Source organism: Mya arenaria, chromosome 17, assembly GCF_026914265.1.
Source record: "Mya arenaria isolate MELC-2E11 chromosome 17, ASM2691426v1".
NCBI lineage: Eukaryota > Metazoa > Mollusca > Bivalvia > Myida > Myidae > Mya > Mya arenaria.
This window is the reverse complement of record NC_069138.1, coordinates 18,630,265-18,642,273: the sequence shown is the minus strand read 5'-3', so window position 1 is coordinate 18,642,273 and position 12,009 is coordinate 18,630,265. Positions and strand designations below refer to the sequence as shown.

Below are 12,009 nucleotides of genomic sequence, written 5' to 3'. Positions count from 1 at the left end.
GGTCGTAATGACACTTTCCAAACTGTTAGAGTTTGAAAAATGCTCTCCAATCATGATATTTTACCAAAACTGAATTAAAACACCCGACAAGTGGTCGCTTAAAATAGACCCCAAACAAGTTCCAATTATCATCAGCCGGATTTTATCATACGGGTAGAAATGACACAATAGAATGGTTTCCTTGCGGTTTCAGATTACAACACTGGTAGAAAGGGGGCGAGTCGTTGTAGGAACATAGAACACATTCTCCAAATTTAAAAAATGGGCATAATAAAAACGGCATTTATTGGCAGCTTAAGGGCGTTCGATCCTCGTCCACCAATGACTCATCCCGAGCACCATGGAAAGGAACCGAACCTCTGGCGGGCTTGCACTATGACGATATAGTCGGGTGACCTGAACAGAAAATTCAAATTCAAATTCGAATTTCCGCTTTCGTTGTGAACGTTACCAACTATATAGAGATTCATCAATCAACTCCAGACTCTACAAGTGCGATGCTAATGAACTCCTACTTTGACTTTGTTTATTCAAAAGCATTGTGTGAGGTTATGGGTATGGTGACTAGAAAATTAAGGCTGTCATATGAATCTCCCCTCCCAAACTGATGGTAACTGTATCATGGATACAGATCCCGATGACGATGAACATGAAATATAAATTTACTTCAGCGTCATGCTTAACGCAGTTAATGGAAGGAGTATATTATTTCCTCATAGACGACTGATATGCACAAATTTGTGCTAGATAGAAAATACTTTCTGCAGCTTATGGAAACCGAACAGTGGTGTAGAAAATGAAAAGAATGGTGTTGACAATCAATTGCATTGAAGGTCGATCTTTTCATCCATCGCGTTGACCAAAAGGATCTTTAACCGCAAAAACTGAAGAATACAGAAAAGTTATGCTATGTTGTATGTGTAGTATTGCATTTTCCCCTTAAAAGAAGAGTTGATGGCATGAACAATTATGAACTCTACCATTTTGTGCTGTATAATGAATTATTATTCTTATCCGCTGATGTAATTCTTTATTGTGTTACCTTAATGATTTGTCATATTATTCACTTCATGTATTTCAAGTGATATAATGTATGTCATCATATGTTGACTGATTTTATAGATGTTTAGTTTCAAATAAACGTATTCATTTGTAAACATGTTTTCTTTTCCTTTATTTCTTTTCTTAATTAAGCAACCCGTCTCACAGACTTGAAATATAAATGTTTGATCATGAATAGAACGCAGAAGGAGCATATCCTATTACAGTATTAGTTCTATTTTAAAAATGCAGGCAATCAAGCAAATGGCTCAACCATCAAGATTCGTATGCTTTTCAACGTCAATCTAGACATGCATATAATAGACCGAGGGTTGAATTAGCGGGTATGAACGATCAGGGCGATATTGATTTAATGGCAATTGATAACATTGTTAAATACAACGATGGAGTTAGATAACTACTCATTTTATATACATATTTTCAAGTTGTCTATCCATTCGACACTTAGTTAATAAAACACCTTACACGGTATTGTCAACAATTAAAGATATTCTAAGTGTTGACAAGTACACAGAGTTTAGATCGGACAGAGGTTCTGAATATATCAATCATGATTTTTAAACGTTTATGAAAAATCAGGGAGTTTATTTGTTTAATACACAATGGACGCTAAAGCAAACTATGCGGAGCGAGTCATTCAGCCTACGTGGGATGGTATTCATAATGTTAAGTTAAAAAATTAATAGATATATAGATCACCTTCAAGATATTGTAAATAGTTACAATAACTCCCCATCGGAGTTTGAATGGATTAGCACATAGTTAAATTATTAAGAAAAATGAAACACAACTTTGGAGTAAAATGTAACTAAAACCTAAAAAATATCCAAAATCGTCTCCTTGTTTTAAAAATAAAATCGGTGATTTGGTTAGATTAAGTAACATAAAACATCGTTTTAGACGGGCTTACCAGCAGCAATATACTACAGCAGTTTTCAAAGTTAAGGGTAGAGTATTTAAACAAGGGTTTCCATTGTATAAAATTATTGACTTCAATAAAGAACCAATATCGGGTTATGTGAATCAGAATGAAATCGTTCCTGTTGATAAGAATCAAGACAGTTTTTGGTTTGTTGATAAAGTTTTAAAAAGTCCAGAGGAAACTAGAGTATGTTCGATGGGAAGGGTTTGTGAGAGACAATGAAATCAATAATATTTATGTTGATAATAAAACTTTTAGTTTTAAGGTTCAAAGTTCAAATTTCCACTTAATTTTGATGGTTATTTGAAAGTAGCTTAAAAGGAAATCAGGTTCCAAACAGATTTTAAAGTAAGATAGAAGGATTTTACCAACAACGTATTTATTTATTTAAATATATTCGAAAAAAGTATTCTTAATTGAAGTGAACACACGTTGTTGAGAAGAATAGACAAAAACAAAGATAAAATGGAATTAATATGTGTTTGACACTCCATTTTATTTGCCGGTAAATAGGTCAGAGTTTCAAGAGCCGGCTATGGCCCCTTATTTGCGTTTTTGAAACATGGAACGTCTGGAGAGAAAATTGCGTGTCCTCCTTTGCGCAGGGGCCATGCTAATCTTCTCTGTATCGTTTTCAAGAGATTGAATTCGATATAAAACCTGTAAATTTTGCCTTTGATTAGTTCACAAGTGCATCTAACGTTTCACTTCAAACGCTATTCATTTTACCTTAATTATTAATCAATCTAAGTTGTATGTACCAAACCCACAAAATAGGATAAACTATTTAAAAAAATAAAAATAAATCACAATGATTTGCTTTACCTCATAAGAATTTCACGGAGAGCGTTGATTTGATGGTGAAAGTGACTTTTCCGGCACAGCAAACTGTAAACGAGGCGAAAAGCGAACAGAAACGAGAAGGTATAAAGCCGCCTGAAATCTCATCTTTTTTCATATATCAACCAATCCTTCAAGCGTTAAGAATTCGGTTACAAAAAGACATTCAGACATCCAACGAAAAACGGACAAAAAAGCCCAGAAAATTACAGACAACCTGGGACGTGTTCGGTATTATTAATCAACTATTACGTAGTTGACGAGATACAGAGACAATTGCGGTATCAATACCAGACAATTGAAGACAATATATGCCAGAATTCGCTCAATATCGACCAAACTCGGCCAATATCAACAAAACTCGCCTAATATAGGATTTGAGAAATGGGCCATTTTCATTGGCTGTCGAAACTCGCCTAATATGAAAATATGCTGGAAATAACTTTTTAAAGGTAGCCATTTTGTTTTCCGTTTTCGGACTGTTTTAAATATTTTGTGCTTCATATAACTTTATATGAACTACTTGAACCTATTGAATGATTGAACCACTTTGTACGGTTTGATATAACAGTTGTATTTAACCCGTTGGTGGATTTTACGACTATTATGATTTTGTACGCCGACAAAATGGACGACGAAGGTAAAACATTAACATTTGACGTTTCGGAAAACGATTTACAAAATAAGACGAAAAGACATGCTTCCTTACAATGTACAGTGCTTAATTCATAAGTATGTGCAATGTCACTTTAAGGATGCATGTCGAAATTAGCAAAGTCAAGTCTAGAAAAGCAGGCACCATGGATGAATAAGGGATAAATACGGCTTCGATGTGAACTAAAGGTAAGTTATAAGAATGTTTTTAACCAAAACGGAAAATAGCTCAGGCAAATACAGCTAACCTCGGACAAATAACTAGGCCAATATGAAATCACCTAATTGATAACATTATAATACAACATTCACACAATATGGATTTTCTGAACAGAGGACTTCAAAAGTAAAAGAACAAACACTTATCAACATTTCCGCCGCAACCTCCGCCTCAAATTACACCCCTGCCCTCACCTCTGGATCCACAGCCACCATTTCTGCCTCCATTGCCGCACCTGCCCCCACCTCTGGATCCACCACCACCACATCCGTCTCAATTGCCGCTCCTGCCCCCACCTCTGGATCCACCACCGCCATCTCCGTCTCCATTGCCGCACCTGCCCCCACCTCTGAATCCACCACCACCACCTCTACCTCCATTTCCGCCCCTGCCCTCACCTATGAATCCACCATCGCCACCACCGCCTCCATTATCGCACCTGCCATCACCTCTGGATCCACCACCGCCATCTCCATCTCCATTGCCGCACCTGCCCCCACCTCTGGATCCACCACCGACACCTCCGTCAACACTGCCGCACCTGCCCCCTCCTCTGGATCAACCACCATCACCTCCGCCTCCATTGCCGCCCATTCCCTCACCTATGGATCCACCACTGCCCCCTCCGCCTACATTGCCGAACCTGCCCCCACCTCTGGATCCTCCACCACCAACTCCGCCTCAATTGCCGACCCTTCCCCCACCTCTGAACCCACCAACGCCACCTCCGTCTCTATTGCCGCAACTGCCCACACCTGGATCCACCAACGACTATCACGACTCCATTGCCACACCTGCTCTCACCTATAGATCCACCACCGCCACCTCCGCCTACATTACCACCCCTGCACTCATCTATGGATCCAACACCGTCACCTCCGCCTCCCTTGCCGCACTTGCCCTCACCTATGGATCCAGAACCGCCAACCCCGCCTACATTGCCGCACCTGCCCTCACCTATGGATCCACCACCGCCATCTCCGCCTACATTGCCGACCCTTCCCCCACCTCTGAACCCACCAACGCCACCTCCGTCTCCATTGCCGCAACTGCCCACACCTATGGATCCACCAACGCCTATCACGACTCCATTGCCACACCTGCTCTCACCTATAGATCCACCACCGCCACCTCCGCCTACATTACCACCCCTGCACTCATCTATGGATCCAACACCGTCACCTCCGCCTCCTTTGCCGCACTTGCCCTCACCTATGGATCCAGAACCGCCAACCCCGCCTCCTTTGCCGCACTTGCCCTCACCTATGGATCCACCACCGCCAACCCCGCCTACATTGCCGCACCTGCCCTCACCTCTGGATCCTCCAACGCCACCTCAGTTTCCATTGCCGCAACTGCCCTCACCTATGGATCCACCACCGGCACCTCCGCCTACATTGCGCACCTGCCCTCACCTATGGATCCACCACCGCCAACCCCGCCTCCATTGCCGCACCTGCCCCCACCTCTGGATCTACCACCGCCACCTCTGCCTCCATTGCCGCACCTGCCCCCACCTCTGGATCCACCACCGCCATCTCCGTCTCCATTGCCGCACCTGCCCCCACCTCTGGATCCACCACCACCACCTCTACCTCCATTTCCGCCCTGATAACAAGCTGAGTTTGGCTCTCAAGTAACCGACTCAGCTCTAATATTAAGCAGACATTTCTATAGCCCGTACCAGTTCCACCCATGTATTGAAAACGGTTTGTTTGTTTTAATTGTTTTATTGAATTAGGTGAAACAACAATCGAACTGAGTTCAAATGTTCATACAGTAATAATATGTATTTATATCATAATATTTATTAAAGGTCACGAGGTCTTTAGCTGATGCGCACATTCCGTAAATACCGTATTATAGTATATATTATATAAAACATTTGTTATAATAACCGTAAACCCTGCAGTATTTCGCGATTTTAATATTTTTTCTGGTATGGCGATCAAAGCGAGATAACACACACAAGTCACCCAACTTGCCAAATATAGTTGTCTGTTATTGATTTCTTCAATATATGTATGTTCTGTAAATGCTTTAGGCCATTATCAAAGTTATCAAAGTTGAACGTTTGTAAAACTACGAGTGTTTAATTTATGCAAGTCCAAATAAATTATATGCTTACTTTGTAACCATTATATCAAGCTATACCCTTATGATACTATCGTTATTATTTCAGTTGAAACTCAACTTTATTACTGTACCGAACGTAGCGTTGTTCTGCTCCAAACATATGCTTGACTCAGACTGACTTCCAAAGAAACTCGTGACGCTTTTATACTCTCACAGCAAACGTAGGGAAAATTAAAAAAAGGAAAAGCATGGGGTCACCAGGCATTTGAAATCGTCAAATCAAGGGGCTTGTAGGAGAATGTAGTGCTTATTGGAAATGTAGTAAAACATTAACTATAGAATTCCAGGAGCCTTACACTAATATACATATATTTCGGCTTTTAATCATAATTATCGATATAATATATAGTTAACCTGTAGCGTTCTTTTGCTTCGTAAGATTGACATCGTTGTGTACAATCATAGAATTGTACTTATTGATGTATCACATCGCTTAGAAGACATGCACCTTTTGCAGATTTTGCGCATTTTTCTAAATCAAAATTTACTTGTTTACATCAAATTGACATCGTTGTGTACAACGTATTGAATCGTACTTATTGATGTATCTGGTTGCGACCACCCCGCCAACCCCCGAAGTCGCTAGAGGGAGGAACTATTAATAATGATTTGAAATGGATGGTGAATTACTTTAACCACTGAGAAATATAACGCCCGAACCCAATCTAAAAACAATAAAATAAAAATGTGAAAATAGCAATAAAGACAGAAAAGGGTACGTACGTCTGCTTTTATTCGGGGTTTGTTTCGTTCAGAACTCATTAGTATTCCTCGCTCCGGATTGGAGAGAAGAACGAGTTTGTTAATTTGACATCAATTGCCTCCCCATAAATACTCTCCCCATTATGTAGGACTCCTATTAATGTGTCAGTAACGCACTGAAACAGGAACCGTAAACATTACTTAAGTCATGGAGTTATCACTTATCCATTACGGATTTATTACAGCCTGGACTGTTAAGTATCGTATGGCTAGGTAAACATATGGTATATATTGATTGCTTGGTATTTAAACCGCCACTGAACAGTATTCAAATTCAGTCAATGGAAGTCACGTGACTATTGGAATGTTCCCACGGTGATTGTATTGTATATAACAATATAGTTACGATTTAATAATAGCAAGAGTCACTCCAGTTTTGCTTTAATTATTAATTTTTACAATCTTAACTTTGTAAAGCTTTAGGATTTTTGGATTGATAAGTATTATATGGGTATGTAAACATATGGTTTATATCGATTGATTGGTATTTAAACCGCCACTGAACAGTATTCAAATTCAGTCAATGAGAGTCACGTGACTATTGGAATGTTCCCACGGTGATTGTATTTCATATAACAATATAGTTACGATTTAATAATAGCAAGAGTCACTCCAGTTTTGCTTTAATTATTAATTTCAACAATCTTAACTATGTAAAGCTTTAGGATTTTTGGATTGTTAAGTAGTATATGGGTATGTTAAAATATGGTTTATATTGATTGATTGGTATTTAAACCGCAACTGAATAGCATTCAAATTCAGTCAATGAAAGTCACGTGACCAATGGAATGATTCCACGGTGATTGTATTTTATAGTAAACAAAACCTTAGAGGATGACTTAATATTGTTAGGATTTAATTAATAGCATGCGTCACTCCAGTTTTGCTTTACTCATTTTTTTAACAAACCTTAACTATGTAAAGTTTATTGAATTTATACTAATTGAGTATTGTCTACTTTTGAGTCTAAATGCACTTTGCACCCTGTAAATAATTTATTACTTTTCTTTAGTTTTTTATTATTATTTTGCTATGACATTTGGTGTACTGAACTGAACTGACCTGACACCTGGTCTGGGTAGGATATAGCCGCCGGTCAAAAATGGTAACAATGATATGCTTCAAAAATAAAAATAAATGTTTTTTATATAAAAATATGTTAAAACATGTTAACCCTAAAAGTGGAGCCAATAATAAAGGATGTGCCGTCAGCTTTCAGAAAATCGACCAGATAGTTTAAGCGATCCAGATCTTATTTGGAGTAAAACTAGTGAAAACTCAAAACTAGTGAATACTAAAAGAAAGATACATCAAAGGAGAGCAAAGGAGAGCAGACATGATCAGACGTTATCACCCCCCCATCCTTTCAGAGTATCCTCTTTATAATTTGTTAAAATGTATGAGTAAATTTTGATCAAGAGTGGAAATATATATTATTTTAATTAATGCTTTAATTTATAAAAATCTTGCCGATTATCTAGCAGTCAACCAGGAGTTTAGCAAGTAACTTGATGACAGTCCTCCGGACGGCCCTGCTGGGGTTCAGAATATTAGTAATGTTGTAACCAAAACCAGAGGTCCTTAGGGCCGCCCTTAGTTCCGCTCAGTGTGTTCTGTTTGTGACACTCTCCACACCGAGCACTTATAGAATCATTTTTTAATTATCATATTTTCAAGCACTCCCCGGAAAAAGTGATGTGCCCATTCTTAACCTCGTTATACTTTTGTCTATTCTTAAGGAATCAGAGAATCTGATAGGAGGCTAAAGATTCACAGAGGCCCTATCAAATGTATTATTGTATGTTTTAGACCGGCATTCGTTTAGAACGTGCCGACAGGCTAGTAAAAAGACATATGTGAGTGCAAGAGGGACCGGACCATTCACCTCCACATTCCCGAGACAATTTTTGACCCACTCATCAGCCTCGTCATTCCCCTTAAAGCCGACGTGACCTGGGACCAATACCTTGGTGAGTGTTTAGTTGTTCTCCAGACACTTATTGTTCAGTTCCAAAATATTTTCAATTATATCAGGTATGGAGCTGCTACTTCTGTTTTTATAGACTGCAATGATGATAACGAATCTGAGAGGAAAGCAGTATGTATTGGCTTGTTACTGATAACCCAGTGCAGTGTATCTTTGATAGCCAAACGTTCCACCGAAAAGATAGAGATGTGATTTTGCTTACAATTAAGTATAAAAAATAGTTATACGTACATAATTTTGATACTTCAGAAAACATTAGTTAAGGTATTGATAATAAACTTCAAGTAATGAAAGTAGCTACAACACATACTGAATAAGAATTGAACATTGGCCCTTGCAAATCCCCATTTAGGCGTATTCAATGTGCATCTTAAGTGCCATTTTTGACCTAGCACCCTGCCCGTTCCAAATCCTGGCTGAAGCACTGCATATTTAGCCGCCTTGATGAAGTAGCCGGGCCCTATTACTTCACTTACAGGGTTGCCTATTTTCCAGGACCGTTCCCTAGCCCAGTGGTTAAGCTATCACACCCCTAATGAAAACCTCCACATGAAACTCTTCAGTTTAAAGGCTGTAGCCTTTGTTGTTAAGCACAAGACTGCAACTCTTTTGAGGTAGCGATTCGAATCGATCCAGAAGCATTATTCATTTTCTCTTTTTACACTAATTTCATTAAGAAGTAGTTAATTTCATTTCTTACACATACATATTAGCTTCTTCGAAGGTTTTCTTACTTACAGTCACGGCTGAAATAGGTTGGGAATTTCAAACCCTAAATTGTTTTAAACGAGACGGTCAAACATTCTGATTTGTTTTTGAACAATGTTCCAAAAAGTTTAAAGCTAATTATTTATAAGGAACAGGTCATGAGTATTTCTAAAACTTATTGATTTTATTATTAAACGTCAAGGTTTCAATTCGTATGCATCAAAACAGTGTGTTAATACCATATGACTATTACACTACAGTTTGATTTTATTTGTTGATGATTTGATCAAAAATGTAAAGTTAATTCTGAAAGGAAACATCTGTTTTGCTACTCTGATATCAAATTATGACCAACATGTTGAAAAATAAATAAAATAAAGGATTTTTCATGTCTAGGGAGAAGTCGTTTGTATAAATAATTCTGAAATTGGGGGGGGGGGGGTAATTTAAATTTAATAAAATAGGTATTTGACGGTAAAATTCTTTTAAATATGGTTTTTAAACAAGGATCGTTTTTGTCTTTCCATGATTTTCAAGACGCACAACGTTGGCCGTTATCTACTCGGACGGAACCGCCAAACCTCGCCAGACCAAGTTATAAAGATGCAACCAGATTGTGAGAGGTAAAATAAGAGGCGTTGAGTTTTCTTCTGTCACGTTTAAAGTTTATGTTCATTCTCGATCCGATTTTGGAAGGCCAAAGTTTCAGGTGGAAGATTGATATCACTGAATACTGATTTTGTATGTGTGATTAAAAATATAGCCTGTTCAATGGGATTCTTCGCAATTTTATCTCTTTATCTCAGAAGTGTACAGGGCAGGTAGAATGACCTTTAATTCAGTGAATCTTGTTCCAAAATCCCTAGTATTTGACCCTTGGAATCACATTCTTAGGTTCAGTTTCCAGAGCCCTATATAAAATCATATTGTCAGGTGAGGGGTTTCTTTTTAGGTTATTAAATGTTTATTTTATACCCGCAACTCTCCCGTGAAATTGACCTTCTTTTTACCTTTTGGAGGGCAGTAAGGCAAGGAAAGAAATCCGACCCTAAATTTATGTCTAGGACCCTACATGACGTAACACCTGCAAAACAGACACTGACTATGGTTTGGTCAATGCACATGGTTTGAGATTTCCATCCAGGTACAGACGTCCTCACAATATTTACAGACTTTGGAACAACCCTACACTGGATGATGTGCATTAAAGTCACCAGTGTACATCAGTTTTATTATATTGTTTGTACTCCGTATATTACTCTCCTGTGTGTGAAGAGCCTGAATATCACAACCCCGAGAGTAGACATTCATTAGAACAAAGAACTGGTGTTTTGTATGGTGCGCAATAATTGCCAGTGCCTCGATGGACGTGCCGCCATATGTTTTTTTACGGAACAGCGACATGCAAGGCCTGGGATTGAACATTATACTTAATATAAATTATTAAGCCTGCAGTAACATTATTATTTTAGTTTGTATGATTTAAAATTTTAATAAATGTGATAGCCGGGGATTGTTTTTTTAGTTTTTCCTCTTAGTTTTTTGAATGCACATTATATCAATCATATTTCAATGTGAATACCATTTTACTTCCGAGAGTTTATTGGCGAAACACCCTAACACTTGAATGAAAATATTTTCAAATCCTTATCCATTGATAATGTTATATAACATGCAGAGGAGATTGGATGTTTGGGTTTTGCCCATTGGAGACTAGGAGTTAAGTCTACGACTCATCTCATCCTCCTAGCCTTCAGTTGACCAGGTGTCAATGGACCCCTGCAGTGATGCGCTGGCAAGTTATATGATGGCCACAAGGGACGTTACACCTCGACCTGGCGGACTTATCCTAAAATTCCTTAATTGTCTAAATTTCTTTCATTTTAAGATTTTACCAAGTTTTTATGTCTTATTTTTATGTTCTATATAAAGGCATAAACAGTGAAAACTAGAGATAAATATATCTTTGGTGAGATATTTTTAGTGGCCATTGACTTTGAGTTATTACCCTTTTAAATGTTACCATATTTGGAATCGGGCTATGGCCACACATTGGAGTTGTTTTATTTTCCCTTTAATATTCCAGTGTTACCTTTGTACTAGAGTTATAGAAGGACCGGATTGTGGCAGAGCTATTGTGGTTAACATTTTGGGGAAAAAATGATTCTATTTCACGGAATATATACCCTGCTACTTTCAAGGTTATACAATGAGCTGCCATTATGGTTGCGATGCCTCTGGTCTTTAAAAAGAGACACACTGCCTGTAGGCAGCTAAGTTGGACTCACTAGTTTTTATACCTGCGGTTTTGAATTTTGCAATCCCTTGTAGAATGTGCAAGAGCCCACCTAGCACATGCTACTTAAAATATGCATTTAGGGGCTTTATGCCCAAACCCCTGACATTTAAAACAGGTCCTCCTGTCTAGAGTGGATATATACAAAAGGCTTGTTCCGCCCACTCTGACGCACTTTGGGAGGCTTGTCTGGGGAATTAAACTTATTCCAACCAACCGGGGTAATCTCAGTTGTGGTGGGGCCTTCAGGCGCTCCAGTCCCTTTATATGGCATAATCGCATGGGTGAAGATCCAGACGCTTCCCAAGGCCCGCTAGGTCGTCTTTCTCGGAAAGCCTAGCGAACGCTACACGCACTTTATGCAGGGAATAGGGTAGGGCAGCACGACAGTCAACTCTCGTGAACTTAAAAATGCCCATATT

The 12,009-nt window shown here is 38.7% G+C and overlaps 1 long non-coding RNA gene and 1 other non-coding gene across 3 annotated transcripts; one reads left to right on the top strand and one right to left on the bottom strand.

The window, feature by feature from the left end:
• Positions 1–2,540: 2,540 nt before the first annotated feature.
• On the bottom strand, positions 2,541–2,647 carry LOC128224965 (U6 spliceosomal RNA). The gene has a single exon (XR_008259592.1). It is a non-coding gene; the product is annotated as a U6 spliceosomal RNA (small nuclear RNA).
• Positions 2,648–3,465: 818 nt separating this feature from the next.
• On the top strand, positions 3,466–10,794 carry LOC128224853 (uncharacterized). 2 transcript variants are annotated; one of them, XR_008259559.1, is made up of 4 exons: positions 3,466–3,667; positions 8,406–8,566; positions 9,829–9,914; positions 10,316–10,794. It is a non-coding gene; the product is annotated as an uncharacterized LOC128224853 (long non-coding RNA). The 2 variants fall into 2 exon arrangements; XR_008259558.1 differs by having other exon boundaries at positions 9,829–10,794.
• Positions 10,795–12,009: the final 1,215 nt, after the last annotated feature.